Source organism: Chiloscyllium plagiosum, chromosome 2 (assembly GCF_004010195.1).
Source record: "Chiloscyllium plagiosum isolate BGI_BamShark_2017 chromosome 2, ASM401019v2, whole genome shotgun sequence".
Taxonomy (NCBI): Eukaryota; Metazoa; Chordata; class Chondrichthyes; order Orectolobiformes; family Hemiscylliidae; genus Chiloscyllium; species Chiloscyllium plagiosum.
The window spans coordinates 2701346-2720580 of record NC_057711.1 but is presented as its reverse complement, the minus strand read 5'-3'; the positions used below and the strand labels follow the sequence as shown (position 1 = coordinate 2720580).

At 45.0% G+C, this 19235-nt stretch overlaps 1 non-coding gene across 1 annotated transcript; it reads right to left on the bottom strand.

Annotated features, from left to right (window-relative positions):
- Window positions 1-17311: 17311 nt before the first annotated feature.
- trnak-uuu lies at window positions 17312-17384 on the bottom strand. The gene has a single exon. It is a non-coding gene; the product is annotated as a tRNA-Lys (tRNA).
- Between the last annotated feature and the right edge of the window lie 1851 nt (window positions 17385-19235).

Here is a 19235-nt window from a genome sequence, read left to right as displayed (position 1 = left end):
TGATTTTTAACTTTGTCCATGCCAATCCAACATCGGCATCTGCACATCATAGTAATATAAATCCAGGGACTACAAGGACAGGTCATGACTAGGAATCTTGCAGCAAGAATACTCACCTCCTGACTTCCCAAAGTCTGTCCACCATCCTCAAGGCACAAGTCAGAAATGTGATGGAATACCCCCTGCCTGAAGAAGCTGGGATCATCCAGAACAGCTCCAAGACTCTGTAAACACCTCCCAGATCTACAACCACTACCATCTAGAAGGACAAGGGCAGCAGGTACATGGGAAAACCACCCCCTGCAAGTTCCCCTCCAAGCCGCTCACCATCCTAATGTGGAAATACATCAAAGTTCCTTCAATATCGCTGGGTCAAAATCCTGGCATTTCTTTACCAAAAGCATTTGTGTCTATCTGCAGCATATACACTGTAGCAATTTAACAAAACAACTCAACGTCACTCCTTCAGATTCCTGATGAAGGGCTCTTGCCCAAAGCGTCGATTTTCCTGCTCCTCGGATGCTGCCTGACCTGCTGTGCTTTTCCAGCGACACTCTAATCATCACTCCTTCAAGGGCAACTGGGAACAGGAAATAAACAATTGATTTGCTAACAAAGACAGAAATTGCTGGAAAAGCTCAGCAGGTCTGGCAGCGCCTGTGGACAGAAATCAGAGTTAATGTTTCAGGTCCAGTGACCCTTCCTCAGAAGTGATGGTAGCGAGGAAAAGTTGTTTTTTTCATGCAGAAGATAGGATGGGGAGGGGGAGTAAGGAGTAAATGGGAGGTGGGGATTATTTTTACATCCTCCCTCCTCAGTATCCAAGGGCCCAAACACACTTTTCAGGTGAAGCAGCACTTTACCTGCACTTCCCACAATCTAGTCTACAGCATTCACTGCTCACAATGTGGTCTTCTCTACACTGGGGAAATGTAGGGTAGACTGGGTGACCACTTCACAGAACATCTACGTTCTGCCACAAAACATACCCTGAGCTTCCAGTTTCCTGCTACTTTAACACACCACCCTTTTCCCTGGCCAATATCTCTGTCTCAGACCTGCTCTAGGGCTCCAGTGAAGCTCAGCACAAGTTGGAAGAACAGCATCTCATTTTCTGCTTGGGAACTCTACAACCTTCTGTGCTCAATATTGAGTTTAATAGTCCTAGGGCATGAGGCACCTTCTCCCATGTCCTTACCCCCATGCATACACGAAGGCCTTTTTATCACATAGAACATAGAACATTACAGTGCAGCACAGGCCCTTCGGCCCTTGATATTGCACCGCCCTGTCATACTAATCAAAGCCCATCCCACCTACACTATACCATGTACTTCCATATGCCTGTCCAATGATGATTTAAATGCAATAGTAGATTGGCGAATCTACTACTATTGCAGGCAAAGCATTCCATACCCTTACTACTCTCTGAGTAAGTAAACTACCTCTGACATCTGTCTTATACCTATCTCCCCTCACTTTAAAGTTGTGTCCCCTCGTGTTTGCCATCCCCATACATGGTCTACTTTTACACACAACCCATTGTTAGCCACTAACTGTCCCCATTAACAGCCATTCATCCATTCCTTTGACTGTCCAAATGGTCTCTCCATTGTTTCGGTCTCCACCCATCATTTACTCCTTACCCCACCTTATCTTCTGCAAAAGAAATCGACATTTTCCTAGTTACCATCAGTTCTGAGGAAGAGTGACAGGACCTGAAACGTTAACTCTGATTTATCTCCATTGATGGTGCCAGACCTGCTGAGCTTTTCCAGTAATTTCTGTTTCTGTTTCTGACTACCAGCACGTGCATCGTTCGGGTTTTAATTGATTTGCTAAAATTGCTCACATGCTGAAAATTAATCATAACAATTAACACATCACTGAATTTTCCCTACTGGGAAGCAGGGACAGCAATAACAGACATTGCTCAGCAACACAGACTCCTAATGTGTCCCAGTTACGAGGGACAAAAATCCAGCAAAGCCTAATGACTCTGGAACAATCTCCCCAGTGAGAATCAGTCCCTTCAGGAACTGTGTCCCAGTGAGAGTCAGCACCTTAAGGAACTGGGTCCCAGTGAGAGTTAGTCCCTTCAGGAACTGTATCCCAGTGAGAATCAGTCCCTTCAGGAACTGTGTCCCAGTGAGAGTCAGCACCTTAAGGAACTGTATCCCAGTGAAAATCAGTCCCTTCAGGAACTGTATCCCAGTGAGAATCAGTCCCTTCAGGAACTGTGTCCCAGTGAGAGTCAGCACCTTAAGGAACTGGGTCCCAGTGAGAGTCAGTCCTTCAGGAACTATATCCCACTGAGAGTCAGCCCCTTCAGGAACTGTATCCCAGTGAGACTCAGCCCCTTCAGGAACTATATCCCACTGAGAGTCAGCCCCTTCAGGAACTGTATCTCAGTGAGACTCAGCACCTTCAGGAACTATATCCCAGTGAGAGTCAGTCCCTTCAGGAACTATATCCCAGTGAGAGACAGCACCTTCAGGAACTTTATCCCAGTGAAAGTCAGCCTCTTCAGGAACTGTATCCCAGTGAGAATCAGCACCTTCAGGAACTGTATCCCAGTAAGAGTCAGCCCTTTCAGGAACTGGATCCCAGTGAGAGACAGCATCATCAGGAACTGTATCCCAGTGAGAGACAGCCCCTTCAGGAACTGTATCCCAGTGAGAGTCAGCCCTTTCAGGAACTGTATGCCAGTGAGAGACAGCCCCTTCAGGAACTGTATCCCAGTGAGAGTCAGCACCTTCAGGAACTGTATCCCAGTGTCAGCCCCTTTAGGAACTGTATCCCAGTGGGAGACAGCACCGTCAGGAACTGTATCCCAGTGAGAGTCAGCACCTTCAGGAACTGTATCCCAGTGTCAGCCCCTTTAGGAACTGTATCCCAGTGAGAGACAGCACCGTCAGGAACTGGATCCCAGTGAGAGACAGCACCGTCAGGAACTGGATCCCAGTGAGAGACAGCACCTTCAGGAACTGGATCCCAGTGAGAATCACCCCCTTCAGAAATTTTTTAAAATATATTTTTATTGAAAAATTAGATTTTTTTAGTTTTACAGCAAGTACAAAACAATACAAAGAAAGAACACAAAAAGAAGAAAAAGAAACCCAACCCGCCCTCATGTACAATTGTATAAATATATATAGACAAATATAGAATAAAAAAACCCAACTAACTATTTAACTAAATAAATAATAATCAACAACAAACTAATAGATAGTAATAACTCAACTCAGCCAAACACTCATACATTCACAGTTCCTCCTCCCTGGATAATGGACTCGTAAAACACAATCGTTACAGCTATATAAAAGCACTTATTAGTGTGGCAGATAAATCTATGTCCAAGTATTCCAAAAAGGGCTGCCATGTCTTATAAAAACTCTCAGTTTTGTGGGGTACCATACTTGTGAGAAAATCCAGGGGGATATGCTCCATAACAATCTTACGCCAACCCGACAGGCCCGGGGGGGCTTTCGGATACCCACCCTAGTAAAATAACCTTTCTTGTGCAGTAAGTGAGGATATTAAAAAGTTTTTTCTTATGTACATCTACAGGAAGCACACTGGGCAGGCCAAAAAGAAGAGAAATCGGGTCCCTTACACCCAAAGTCCTCTCCATTGCATCTGCAACAGCACTCCAGTATGTTTGAAGCCTACCACAAGAACAGAGACAATGGGAAAAAGTGCCTGTATAGACCTTGCACTTGGGACATGTTGAAGATACCCCTGGTTTAAATTTTGACAAATGGTCCAGAGCCAAGTGGACCCTGTGGAGGATCTTCAATTGTAAAGCATGGGTCCAATTGCAAATTGATATATTTCTTGCGTTTTCCCAAATATCTTCCCATGCCTCTGAGGAGACTTCAACACCTAGCTCTCTCTCCCTACCCTGCAGAGTCAATCGGACTCATCTGAGGGGGCACCTCCCAGTTGATGATATAAAGTGCTGTCACAAAGTGTACTCTTAGCACGGAGCACCCTCCTCTCTATGTCGGATTTGTAGGGAACATTCAAAAGTGTAGTTTTTTTTTTAATAAAATCCGTAACTTGAAAAAAATGAAAGAGGTCCCTGTTCAATAGCTTGTATTTCTGTGCTAACTGATCGAAAGACACCATTGTGTCTCCCTCACATAAATCGCCCATTAAAGGCACACCCCAACTGCCCAACCTTTGAGTTGTGAATCTATGATCCCTGGTTGAAAACCTAGCATACCCGTTGTAGGTGTAAAAGAAGATCTTTTGCCAATATTACCTTCCCTCTGTCGAATTGCCCTCCATGCTTTAACAGTATTGATAACTATTTGGTTATGGCAATATTCCCTAACTGTCCCTGTTTTGTCCAGAAATAGCAAGGTAGTAAGGGGCACTCTGCCTGGGAGGCTTCGATATCTAGCCATATTGAAAGAGGGTCCCCACAAGCCCAATCACTCACGTAGAATAAAAGCGAGCTTGTTGGTAGCTTTTAATGTCCAGAGGGTCCACTCCCCCCAATCTGTGAGGCATTTGCAGTTTAGCTAATTTAATGAGGGGCCGCTTACGATGCCAAATAAAGGTGCTGAACCAGCCATTCAGTCCCCTGAATGTTTGCTTATTGAAAATCAGGGAGAGCATCCGTATAGAGTATAATAAACGGGGGAGGATATTCATCTTAATAAGCGCTATCCGACCCAACCACGAGACCGGAAGTGCCTCCCATCTTTGAAGGTGTTGTTTGATTTTGTCAAAGAATTGAACAGCTGATCCAGAACTGTAGTATTCACCCTCAAGACTGAGCACCTTCATAAGACCACCCATAGGCATAGCCTCTGATTTTGCAAGATTGATCTGGTACCCCGAAAAGGCACCAAACGCGCAGATGCATTGTATCAGGCGAGGCACTGAAACTGCTAGATTTGACAAAAAAATTAGGACACCATCTGCGTACAATGAAATCTTACATAATTATGACCCCATTTCTGGAGCTGATATATTGGGATCCCTACAACTGGCCTCAATCAATGGTTCAATCACCAATGTAAAAAGCAATGGTGAAAGGGGACAGCCCAGCTAGCTGCCCCTAAAAATGTTAAAATTGTTTGATTGTACTCCGTGGTCATGATTGCAGTGAGTGGGTCACTGTAGAGAACCTTTACCCATCTTATGAAGACTTCGCCCAAGCCAAACCATTCCAGAGTATAGAAAAGGTAAGGCCACTCAACTCGGGCAAATACCTTCTTTGCAAATAGAGAAATCATCAGTCCCTGTATTGACTGTTGTTGGCATGCTTGAATTACATTAAGCAGTCTCGTAACATTATTGGAGAACCTGTGGCCCTTTATGAAGCCATCTGGTCCTCTTTAACAATAGAAGATAACTAACCCCCTGGGCATAGGCTTTGGCAGTTTCCTAAAGGATGGATGAACTACTAACTAAGCCTGAGGTAATGTCTAGGAATGCCCGAAATTCCCTAGAGAAATACTCCACTTGAGAATAAAAGGATCCACTTGCCAGTGCCTCGAATTCACTGTAACATCCTTAATCTTAACCTACAGGTACACTGGGGTGTGATTAGACATGGTAATATTACCAATCGTACAAGATGCCACCCAGTCCAGGGTTGCCGCAGGGGTCAGGAAAAAGGTCAGTCCTAGTATGACGTCTGTGCAGATTGGAAAACATCATAAGACCCCTGCCTGTAGGGTGGAGATGCCTCCAGATGTCCACCAACCCTAACTCCACACACAGATCCACTAGTTGTTTAGTTTGTACAGAGGGTATTGAGGGACCTTTGGGCAACCTGTCTACTGTGGGATCCATGAGACAGTTAAAGTCTCCCCCAATAAAGATATGCCGGGACTCGAGACTGATCAGTTTAGAAAACACGTTTACCAAAAATTTGAGGGGATGAGCTGGAGGGCAATAAACACTTAAAACACCATATTCTTCCCCATTTATCAGGGCTTTGAGAAATACAAACGTCCCGTGTGTGTCTTTAATGCACTCCAGTAACTGAAATGGGAGATTTCTCCTAACCAATATAGCCACTCCCCTACTTCTGGTATTAAAAGATGGGAAGTATACCCGATCAAAGCTATTCTGCTGTAGTTTCAAATACTCCCTATTATCCAAGTGTGTCTCCTGTAACAAAGCAATGTCCATTTCAATGTCTCCTTTCTAAGACTCAAATGTACCTTTTTTCTCTTAATTGGTGAGTGACTTCCCTTGATGTTCCAAGTACACCATATAATCAAGTCATTAGCGATAACTTTCTGCAGGTACATTTAAATTCCAGAGAGGAGGAACCCGAACCACAGATTGCTGAGCTTTAGTGTCACATGATCCATCAAACATAAAAACTACATAAACTAAAACCACTACAGTTAACCAACCTACAAAGTTATCAAAGATTATATACAACAAAAACCAAAAAATAAACCAACATATAAAGTGCCAACGGCGCTGAATAGGGGAACTCACCCCCTGCCCAAAGGGGGCAACTATCTATCCCAAACTGCCCATAAGTAGGCATCTAACCATCCCAGCCATTTTCCCTCCTCCTAGTTAGAGACCATCGCAAACACAAGCAGAAAGGAAAGTAATCACACCATGGAATAACACTACGAGTAAAGAAAAAATATTTTTTTAAAGCAAAAAAGGGGTAAATACCCCACCCATCCTCTGGTACAACTTAACTTAGAAACTGAAAGTACACATCGCAACCGCCGCCAAACATACTTTAAACCAGATTATTACCAATAACAAAAGGAAAAGAAAGCTCCAACTGAGCTTCCCCTCTTTTTTTTAAAAAGCAAAGACATACCCAAGCAACACTACTAATTGTGCATACTAAATTGTTCAGATTAGGTTAATTTGTCCACAAAGTCCCTTGCCTTGTCCAATGTCTCAAAGAGATGTACAGATCCATCTAAGATGATTCGAGGCATCGCCAGATACCTCAGACAGTACCGGATCCCAAGCTCCCTCAGTCTTCTCTTGACACCGTCATAGGATTTTCTTTTCTGGATCTGAGAAGTCCTGGAAGAACATGATCTTAGAGCCTGCATAAATTAGGGCCTTTGGATCCTTCCCCCGGATTCTGGAAGCTTCCACGATTCTCTCCTTATCCAGATAGTGATGGAACCGTACCAGGTGAGGACAAGGACGTTGACCCAGACCTGACTTCTGCGCCATGACCCGGTGAGCCCTCTCAATCTTCAAGCCTCTCATTCCAGCCTCCAACTTAAGGAATTTCGGCAACCAGTCCTCAACAAATTCCACAGGTCACTCACCTTTGTTACTCTCAGGCAGACCGACGATCCGAATATTCTTTCTCCTGCCCCTGTTCTCAAGATCATCCACTTGGTCACACAAACTACGGACCTGCATCTCGAGGGCTTGGATCCTATCCTTGGAGGAACTGGTATCAGCTTCCACCACTGTGACCCTGTACTCAAACTCATCCATCCTCTTCTCCAGGTCTCCCAGCTGCTGTTCATGCTTCTGCAGCGTGACAGAGATCGGGGCCAACTTCTCCTCTGTCTGCTTACTCAACATCTTGTGAGTCACGGGTAGACAAGGTTGTGAAGAAGGCGTTTGGCACACTTAGAGTCATAGTCATAGAGATGTACAGCATGGAAACAGATCCTTTGGTCCAATTCATCTATGCTGACCAGATATCCTAACCTAATCTAGTCCCATTTGCCAGCACTTGGCCCATATCCCTCTAAACTCGTCCTATTCATATACCCATCCAGATGCCTTTTAAGTGTTGTCATTGTACCAGCCTCCACCACTTCCTCTGGCAGTTCATTTCATACACACACCACCCTCTGCATGAAAATGTTGCCCCTGAGGTCCCTTTTAAACTCTTCCCCTCTCACCCTAAACCTATGCCCATTAGTTCTGGACACCCCCACACCAGCGAAAAGACATTGTCTATTTACCCTGTCCATGCCCCTCATGATTTCATAAACCTCTATAAGATCACTCCTCAGCCTCCGACGCTCCAAGAAAGATAGCCCCAGACTAATCAGCTTCTCCCTATAGCTCAAACCCTCCAACCCTGGCAACATCCTTGTAAATCTTTTCCGAACCCTTTCAAGTTTCACAGCGTTCTTCCGATAGGAAGGAGACCAGACTGCACACAATATTCCAAAAGTGGCCTAACCAATGTCCTGTACAGCTGCAATATAACCTCCCAACTCTTATACTGAAGGCCTCCATTAGTCAGAACATTGAGTACAGGAGTTAGGACATCATATTGCGACAGTACAGGACATTGGTGAGGCCACTGTAACAATACTGCACCCAACTTTGATTTTCCTTCTATAGGAAGGATGTTGTTCAACTTCAGAGGGTGCAGAAAAGATTTACTCGGATGTTGCTAGAACTGGAGAGTTTGGGCTATAGGCTGTGGTTGGATAGGTAAAAACAATGACTGCAGATGCTGGAAACCAGAATCTAGATTAGAATGGTGCTGGAAAAGTACAGCAGTTCAGGCAGCATCCGAGGAGCAGTAAAATCGACGCTTCAGGCAAAAGCCCTTCATCAGGAAATGTGGTTGGATAGGCTGGGCATACTTTTCTCTGGAGCATCAGAGGCTGAGGGGTGACCTTATAAAATCATGAGGGGTATGGATAGCGTAAACACACAAGGTCTTTTTCCTAGGGTGGGACAGAGCAAAACTAGAGGGCATAGGTTTAAGGGGAGAGGGGAAGAGTTAAAAGGACCTGAGGGGTAAAAATTTTTCATGCAGAGGGTGTTGAGTGTATGGAATGAACTGCCAGAGGAAGCTTTTTATAGAATCCCCACAGTGTGGAAATAGGCCATTCAGCCGAACAGATCCACTCCGAAGTACATCCCACCCAGATCTACCCCTTACGTTATCCCTGCATTTCCCACGGCTAATGCACCCAACCTACACATCCCTGGACAATGTGGGCAATTTATGGCCAACCCACCCTAACCTGCACATCTTTGCACTGTGGGAGGAAACCAGAGCACCAGGAGGAAACCCATGCAGACACAGGGAGAATGTGCAAACTCCACACAGTAGTGGTGGAAAAGGGTACAATTACAACATTTAAAAGGCAAATGGATGGGTATTTGAATAGGAAGGGTTTAGAGGATTATGGGCCAAATGTAGGCAAATGGGACGAGGTCAGATTGGGATGTCTGTCAACATAGATGAGTTTGGACCAAAGGGTCTGTTTCTGTGCTGTATGACTCTATGACCAGCACAAATTCAAGGTGTCTTTTTCTATGCTGTAGACATCTATGACTCGATTACTTACACTGTTATACAGACAAGATCATTCTTACACACGATTACAGAGTTAGTGACACCTACATTTGTTTCCTGTATTAACAGTTCGAGTTGAGCAAAGGACACTGTAGAATCTTTGGGAGTAATTAAAGCCATGTCCAGCAGAGGGTGCTGCAGGATGAAGTAACACACACAGTTATTTTGGTGATGATGGACCCAGTGACTTTCAGGGGAAGATGGGCCCAGGACATTTCACCAGCTGGGAGGGGCAGAAATTAATTCTTGTGTTTACTTTACATTTTAACCACAATTCTTTGGAGATCATTCTTATAAACAGGCAGACTAAAACAATAGTCCAATATTGGGTGTGAATTGAATAGAGGGAGTGTTACTGCTGAGCAAGAAGAGCAAGGAAGGGACTTCACAGAGTCACAGAACTGTTGCAATGCAGAAGGAGGCCATTTGGCCCATCGTGACTGTACCAGCTCTTCAAACAAGCATCACAACTGAGATTCCTGAAGAAGGGCTTATGCCCGAAACGTCAATTCTCCTGTTCCCTGGATGCTGCCTGACCTGCTGCGCTTTTCCAGCAACACATTTTTAGCTCTGATCTCCAGCATCTGCAGACCTCACTTTCTCCTCAAAGATCACAACTGAGTGCCAATTCCTACACTCCTCCCCTATAACCCTGAATATTGTGTTTAAATAACTACCGAACGCCCCAGTTAAACCTGCCTTACCACTTCCTGGCAGTGCATTCTAAACTGTAATAAAGTGAAAAATAAAACTTTCTCTCACATCATATTTGCTTCTTTTGCAATTCCCTTTTATCTGCTCCCTACTTTGATCCTTTTATGAGCAGGAACAGTTTCCCCCATCTACTCTGTCCAGACTGCTAATTATTTTGAAAATTTTAATGTTTTCGTATTAGATTTTAGATTCTATTGTCACATGTACTCAAGTGCAGAAGTACAGGAGTACAGTGACAAGTGTAAAATGTCACCACACACGGCACCATCTTAAGTTCCAAGGTACCTGGGTACAAAACAGGTTAGGTACAAAGCAGTAAGAGAAATGAGAGTTAAAGGGTTAAGCATTACTGCATAGAAAAGTATAAAAATATAGATTTAGGTAATAGTTTACATTAAAGGTCTTTCATAGTTTACAGTAGGAAAGTAAAGGAGTAAGTTAAAAGTTCAACAGTCTTTGATGGGTCCTCCATCAACCTCCCTCTACTGTCTGTTCTGGACGCTACTGTTGCAGATAATGTCGCTGCTGCTGGAACTGCCAACTCTCTGATCTCCCCCGGTGCCTTGGAAAAATACCCGGGCACGGCACCACCTAGAGCCACTGGGAGACCGACCGACATATCGCCGAGGGACCAGGCCGGGAACCAATGAAACACCAGACCAGGACCCGCCACAAGCCATCAAGAGACCGGGCCGGGATCCACCGAGAGACTGGGCCAGAATCTGCCAAGCGACGCCAAGAGACCACGCCGGGAACCACAGAGACACCAGGCCTAGACCCACAGAGACACCAGGCCAGGACCCACAGAGACACCAGGCCAGGACTCACCGAGAGACTGGGCAGGGACCCACAGAGACACCAGGCCAGGACCCACAGAGAGACTGGGCTGGGACCCATAGAGACACCAGGCCAGGACCCACAGAAAGACCAGGCAGGGACCCACAGAGACACCAGGCCAGGACCCACAGAGAGACTGGGCCAGGACCCACAGAGACACCAGGCCAGGACCCACAGAGAAACCAGGCCAAGACCCACAGAGACACCAGGCCAGGACCCACAGAGACACCAGGCCGGGACCCACAGAGAGACCAGGCCGAGACCCACAGAGAGACCAGGCCAGGACCCACAGAGAGACCAGGCCGAGACCCACAGAGACACCAGGCCGGGACCCACAGAGAGACCAGGCCGGGACCCACAGAGAGACCAGGCCAGGACCCACAGAGAGACTTGGCCAGGAACCGCAGAGAGATCAGGCTGAGAGCCACAAAGACACCAGTCCGAGACCTGCCACAAGACCAGCCTGGGACCCATCATGAGATCAAAGGAGGAAAGAAAGAGAAAAAAGAGAAGGAAACAGAAAGAGCGGAGGAGGTACAGTTGGAGCATCCTCCCCCACCACCATCTTGACTGATCGATTTGTTGTTGTCACATGTACTGAAATGCAGGGAAAAGTGTTGTTTTGCATGTTCTACAGGCAGGTCATACCATACAAAGTGCAAAGGTGTGGCAGAACAGAGTGCAGAATACAGTGTTACAGCCAGAGAGAAGGAGCAGAGAGACAGAGATCAGAATTAATATTTGAGAGCTCCATTCAAAAGTCTAATAACAGTGGGGAAAAAGCTGTTTGTACACGTATTCAAACTTTTATATCTTCTGCCCAATGGAAGAGGGTGGAAAAGGGTATAACTGAGGTGTGACAGGTCTTTGATTATGTTGGTTGTGTCCCCAAAACAGTGGGAAGTGTAGATGGAGTCAATGGATGGAGGGCTGGTTTGCGTGATGGACTGGGCTATGTTCACAATTCTCTGTAATTTCTTGTGGTGTTGGGCAGAGTAGTTGCTGTACCACACTATGGTGCATTCAGAGAGGGTAATTTTAAGGTGCACCTATAATTATTGGGAAGACTCATTATGGAAATGCTGAATTTCCTTAGCCTCCTGTGGAAGTAGAGGTGTTGTTGTGCTTCCTGGACTGTTGCGTCGATGTGGGTAGATAAGGACAGATTGCTGGTGACCATCACTCCCAGGAACCTGAAGTTCTCGACCATCTCCACCTCAGCCCCATTGATGCAGAGAGGGGCATGTCCTCCACTCAGCTTCCTGAAGTCAATGACCAGCTCCTTCCTTTTGCTGACATTGATGGACAGATTGGTGCCTTTACATGCCGCTAAGCACTCAATCTCTTTCCTGTACTCTGTCTTGCCATTGGAGATCAAACCTCCAACAGTGGTGTTGTCATAGAAATTAGATGCTGGAATAGGCCATTCGGCCCTTCCAGCCTGCATCACCATCCAATATGATCATGGCTGATCATGCAATCTCAGTATCCCGACTTTCTCCCCAAACCCATTGATCCCTTTAGCCACAAGGGTGACGCCCAGCTCACTTTTAAAAATAATCTAATCGACTGGCCCCAACTGCTTTCTGCATGAAAAGGTTACCCCTCAAATTCTTTTTAAATCTTTCTCCTCTCCCCTTAAACCTACACCATCTAGTTTTGGACTCCTCCATCCAAGGAAAAAGGCCTTGAATATTTACCCTAGCCATGCCCCTCTTGATTTCCTAAACTTCTATAAAGTCACCCCTCAGCTTCCAACACTTCAAAGGAAATAGCCCCAACCTATTCATCTCTCCCTATAGCTCAAACCCTCCAACCCTGGCAACATCCTTGTAAAATTTTTCGGAACCCTTCCAAGTTTAACAATATCCTTCCTATAAAGGGCAATCACAATTTTAGAGTCACAGCAACACACAGCACAGAAACAGACCCTTCGGTCCAACTTGCCCGTGCCAACCAGATATCCTAATCTAATCTAGACCCATTTGCCAGCACCTGGCCCATATTCCTTTAAATCCTTCCTGTTCATATGCCCATCTAGATGCCTTTTCAAAGTTGTAATTGTACCAGCCTCCATCACTTTCTCTGGCAGCTCATTCCACCTTCTGTGTGAAAAGTTGCCTCTTAGGTCCGTTTTAAATTTTTCCCCTCTCACCCTAAACCATAATTGTACACAGTATTCCGACCATGGCCTCACTAAAATCATGTATAGCTGAAATGTGACATCCTAACTACTACATTCAATTTCTGATCAATTAAGGCAAACACGCCAAATGCCTTCTTCACCATACTGTCTACCTGCAACTCCACTTACAAGGAACTGTGAACCCCAGGTCTCTTTCTTCAGCAATACTCCTCATGACACTACCAATAACTGCATGTGTCTTGCCCTAGTTTGCCTTCCCAAAATGTAACACCTCACATTCATCTAAATTAAAGTCCACCTGCCACTCCTCAGCCATTTAGCCCAGCCGATCAAGGTCCCCTTGTAGTCTGAGATAATCTTCTTCACTGTCCATTACACTACGTATTTTGGTGTCATCTGCAAATTTACCAACTGTATTAAATCATTTATGTAAATAACGAAAAAGCAGCAGATGCAGCACTGATCCTTGTGACACACCACTGGTCACAGGCCTCCAGTCTGAAAAACAATCCTGTAGCACCACCCTCTATCTCCTAACTTTCACGCTAATTTTCTATCCAATTGGCTCCCCTAGACCCTATGTGATCTAACCTTACTAAGCAGTCCACCATGTGGAACCTTGTCAGCTGCCTTGCTGGAGTCCATATCGACATCTGTCACACTGCCTTCATCAAACTTCTTTTGTCACCTCTTCAAAAGACTCAACCAAGTTTGTGAGACATGATTTTCCACGCTCAAAACCATTGCTGCTGTTGCCAAACCCCAGGATAATGATGAATCACAGATTGTGTTGAATGGACTGAATGGCCTACTCCTGCTCCCATGGTACTATGTTAATGTGTCAAAAGTGTTAAAGCACAGACAGGGGCCATTCTGCTAATTTAGCCTGTGCTGGCCCTTTGAAAGGATTATCCAGTTTGTCCCATTTCCCCTCCTCACCCTTCTGCACATTTCCCTGAGGCCTTGCAATCTGCATGTCAATTGGATGAACCAGCTCGGTCAGGGTAGCTTTGAGGAGAAGTTTGTTGAGTGTATCAGCAATAGTTTTCTTGAACAATATGAAATAGAAGAGAAAATGAGGTCTGCAAATGCTGGAGATCAGAGATGGAAATGTGTTGCTGGAGAAGCGCAGCAGGTCAGGCAGCATCTAGGGAACAGGAGAATCGACGTTTCGGGCATTAGCCCTTCTTCAGGAATCAGGCAGCATCTAGGGAACAGGAGAATCGACGTTTCGGGCATTAGCCCTTCTTCATTAGCCCTGATTCCTGAAGAAGGGCTAATGTCCGAAACGTCAATTCTCCTGTTCCCTAGATGCTGCCTGACCTGCTGCGCTTCTCCAGCAACACATTTCCAATATGAAATAGAACCAACGAGGGAGAAAGCTATCCTAGATCTGGTCATATGTAGGAATAATTAATGACCTCATAGTTAGGAATCCTCTTGGAAGGAGCGATTACAGTATGGTTAAATTTAGAATACAGTAGAGAGAGTAAAGATAAAATCCAAAACCAGGGTTCTTGAACAAGGGAGACTACAATAGTATGAGGGAGGAACTGGCTAAAGTAGACTGGAAACAAAGATATTATGGTGGGAGAGTTGACGAACAGTGGAGGACTTTCAAAGAAATTTTTCAAAGTGCTCAGCAAAAGTATATTCCAGTGAGAAGGAAGGACCGTAAGAGGAGAGGTAATCTGCCATGGGTGTCTAAGGAAATAAGGCAAGCTATCAAAGTGAAAGAGAAGGCAGACAAAGTGGCCAAAAATAGCATGAAACTAGATGGTTGGGAAAACTTTAAAGGTCAACAGAAAGCCACAAAAAGAACTATAAAGAAAAATAAGATAGAGTATGAGAAAAAACTAGCAGAGAATATAAAGACAGATAGCAAAAGTTTCTACAAATATATAAAACTAAAAAGAATGGACAAAGTAAATGTTGGTCCTTTAGAGGATGTGAAGGGGCGTTTAGTTATGGGATATGATGAAATGACCGAAGCATTGAACAGGTATTTTGTATCAGTCTTCACAGAGGAGGACAGTAAGTGACAAAGAGATGAAGGTAGGTGAGGACCTGGAAACAATCATTATTATTGAAGAGCTAGTGTTGGGCAAGCTAATGGAGCTAAGGATAGATAAGTCTCCTGGCCCTAACGGAACGCATTCCAGTGTACTAAAAGAGATATCAGGTGCACCGGCAGTCATTTTCCAAAATTCACTGGACTCTGGGGCAGTCGCAGCAGATTGGAAAACAGCAAATGTGACACCACTGTTTAAAAAGGGAGATAGATGAAAGATGGGGAATTATAAACCAGTTAGCCTAACCTCTGTAGTGGGGAGATGCTTGAGTCTGTTTATCAAGGAAGAAATAGCAGGGCATCTGAAAATAAATTGTCCAGTTGGATAGACGCAGCATAGGTTCATTAAGGGCGGGTCATGCTTGACAATTTGGAATTCTATGAAGACATTTCGAGCAAGGTGGACAACGGGAACCCAGTGGATGTGGCGTACCTAGATTTCCAAAAGGTCTTCGACAAGGTGCCACACAAGAGGCTGCTGCATAAGATAAGATTGCATGGCATTAGGGGTAGATTATTAGCATGGACAAAGGATTGGTTGACTAACAGGAAGCAAAGAGTGGGGATAAATGAATGCTATTCTGGCTGGCAATCAGTGACTAGTGCCTCAGGGATTGGTGTTGAGACCGCAACTATTTACAATTTATATAGATGAAGTTGGGGTCTACGTGTATGGTGTCAAAAGTTTGCCGTTGACACTAAGGTGTGTGGCAGAGCAAAGTGTGCAGAGGAACATAGATACATTGAGTGAGTGGACAAAGGTCTGGCAGATGGAATACAATGTTAATAAATGTGAAGTCATCCATTTTTTTTTAGATTACTTACAGTGTGGAAACAGGCCCTTCAGCCCAACAAGTCCACATCGACCCACAACCCACCCAGATTTCATTCCCCTACACCACAGGCAATTTAGCATGGCCAATTCACCTAACCTGCACATTTTCGTGATTGTGGGAGGAAACCCACGCATACGCAGGGAGAATGTGCAAACACCACACAGAGAGTCACCTGAGGCAGGGATTGAACCTGGGTTTCTAGTGCCGTGAGGCAGCAGTGCTTACCACCGTGTTACCCATTTTGATAGGAGTAACAGTAAAAAGGATTATTACTTGAATGGTAAAAAGTTGCAGCTTGCTGCTATGAAGAGGGACCTGGGTGTCCTTGTGCATGAATCACAGAAGGTTGGTCTGTAGGTACAACAGGTAATTAGGAAGGCAAATGGAATTTTGTGCTTCGTTGCTAAAAGGGTTGAGTTTAAAAGCAGAGAGGTTATGTTGCAGCCGTACAAGGTGCTGATGAGGCCGATCTGGAGTACTGCGAGCAGTTTTGGTCTCTTTACTTGAGAAAGGATGTACTGGCACTACAGGGAGTGCAGAGGAGGTTCAATAGGTTAATTCTGGAGTTGAGGGGGTTGGTTTATGAGGAGAGATTGAGTAGACTGGGATTATATTCATTGGAATTCACAAGAATGAGGGGATATCTTATAGAAACATATAAAATTATGAAGGGAATCGATAAAATAGAAGTAGGTAGGATGTTTCCACTGGTAGCTGAAACTAGGACAAGAGGGTATGGCCTCAAGATTAGGGGGAACAGATTTAAGACCGAATTGAGAACGTATCTCTTCTGCAGAGGGCTGTTAATCTATGGAATTCCTTACCAAGGAAAGTAGTTGACGCTACTTCAGTAAACACTTTTAAAGCTAAGGTAGATTTTTTGAAAAGTAAAGGAATTAAGAGATACAGTGAGAGTGCTGGTAAGTGGAGCTGAGGCCATGATAAGATCAGCCACGATCTCATTGATTGGCAGAGCAGGCTCGAAGGGCCTACTCCTGCTCCTAGTACTTATGTCCTTGTATGAAAGATTTTCACTGTGTGTGACAATAAATTTAATTCAAATTCAAATTCATGTTTCCCACCACCAAGCAGGTTTCTGTTTAACCAAGTCTAACCGTTCAGCAGTGGAAGTTAATATCAAATCTGCATACACCATCCAGATAAACTTTGTGGTGTAAGTTACCCCCCTGGTTCCCCTTGTGCCTATTTTCTCAACCCTCTGAAATTTATGTCAACCTCATGAAGAAGATAACTGAGAAATAGTGAATTGGAACAAAAATCGCTGGAGAAACTCGGGGGGGGGGGGGGGGGGTCTGTGGATTTCACATTTTGCTCACTCTGTAGAACTTTCGAAATATTATATTGAGGTCCAGCAGCCACACTAGTGAAATGCAAACAAAATAAAAATACATCGCCCGAACAGGGACTTGAACCCTGGACCCTCAGATTAAAAGTCTGATGCTCTACCGACTGAGCTATCCGGGCCCTGCACTAACACCCAGCGACATATCTTCTGACTGGACCAGCCAGAATTTGCACAGCCTGACGTGCTGACGTCAGTACGCGGGGATTCCCCTAACTTTGCTACAATTTTGCAGTCGGCGGAGGGAACTCCTTCAGGAAGTGGGGCTCAGACCGCCGCCGCTGAATGCAGCGCATCCATTCATTCCTAATTACTTCCCGTTTTAAGGAAAAAAAAGCTCCAAGCCCGGAGGGATTTGCAATATTGAGCCCCGCTACAGCGGCTCCTGCAATATCCCCAGGCGGTTTCAAAGCGAGCAGATAGGATTTCCCTGTAACAAGCGTGTTGGACCCTTTCGGGATTCGGTCCCCAATCCTTACGGGAAATTTTGCAAATTATTTTCGGTTCAAAACCACCCCCTCCGAGGTTGCCTCTCTTTCACACGGTCCTGAAACAACCAAGTGACCAATAAAAGGTGAAAGTCTCTGAACTTCAACATGTGGAGGTGCCGCCGTTGGACTGGGGTGGACAAATTTAAAAATTCACGCAACGCCAGGTTTATCTGGAAGTACGGGGTTTCTCAGGTTTGTGTCCTATGATCCCGTCCCACTAGCTACCTGGTGAAGGAGTAGCGCTCCAAAAATTGTACTTTCAAATAAACCTGTTGGGCCATACCCTGGTCTTGTGTGATTTTTAACTCTGGACTTCAAGTTATTCTATTGACCACGATTGTTCAGTTTGGAATTTCCTGACCTGAAATCATGAAAAGCGCTATATAAATGCACGTCTTTCCTATTAGGGTACAGAAAAGGTTTACCAGGATGTTGCCTGGCATCGGGGATTTTAGCTATGAAGAAGGGTTGGATAGACTGGTTTTGTTTTCACTGGGGCGCAGGAGGTTGAGGGGTCGAAGTTTATAAGATTGCGAATGGCATGGATAGTGTGGCAAGTATTTTTTTTTCAGGGTGAAGAGGTCAACCTGGGGACAGGTTCAAGGTGCAAGGGTAAATTTAAAAGAGATGTGTGAGGCAAGTTTTTCACAAAGGATGGTAATTGCCTGGAATGCACTGCCAGAGGTGCTGGTAGAAGCAGATACAATAGCAGCATTCAAGAAGCACCTGGACGAATACATGAATAGGAAGGGAATAGAGGGATACGGATCTTGTAAGTGAAGACAGTTTTAGTGTCGGCACAGGCTTGAAAGGCCGAAGGTAATGGTAATGTGGCGCCCAGAACTGTACACAGTATTCTAAATGCAACAGAACAAAGAACAAAGAAAATTTACAGCCCAGGAACAAGCCCTTCAGCCCTCCAAGCCTGAACCGTTCCAAATGTACTGTCTAAACCTGTCGGTCAATTCCTAAGCATTTGTATCCCTCTGCTCCCAACCTACTCATGCATCTGTCCAGACGCATCTTAAATGAATTTATCGTGCCTGCTCTACCACCTCAATCAGGTCCCCCCACAATCTCCTTTTTTCTAGTGAAAATAAACCTAACCTACTCAACCTCTCTTCATAGCTAGCACCTTCCATACCAGGCAACGTCCTCGTAAACCTTCTCTGCATTCTCTCCAAAACGTCCACATCCTTTTGATAATGTGGCAACCAGAACTGTACACAGTATTCTAAATGCGGCCGAACCAATATTTTGTACTATTTTAACATGACTTGCCAGCTCTTATACTCAATACCCCGTCCAGTGAAGGCAAGCATACTATATGCCTTCTTGACCACTCTATCCACCTGTGCAGCAGCCTTCAGGGTACAATGGACCTGCACTTCCAGATCTCTCTGCCCATCAACTTTTCCCAAGGCTCTTCCATTCATTGTATAATTTGCTCTAGAATTAGACTGGCCTAAGTGCATCACCTCT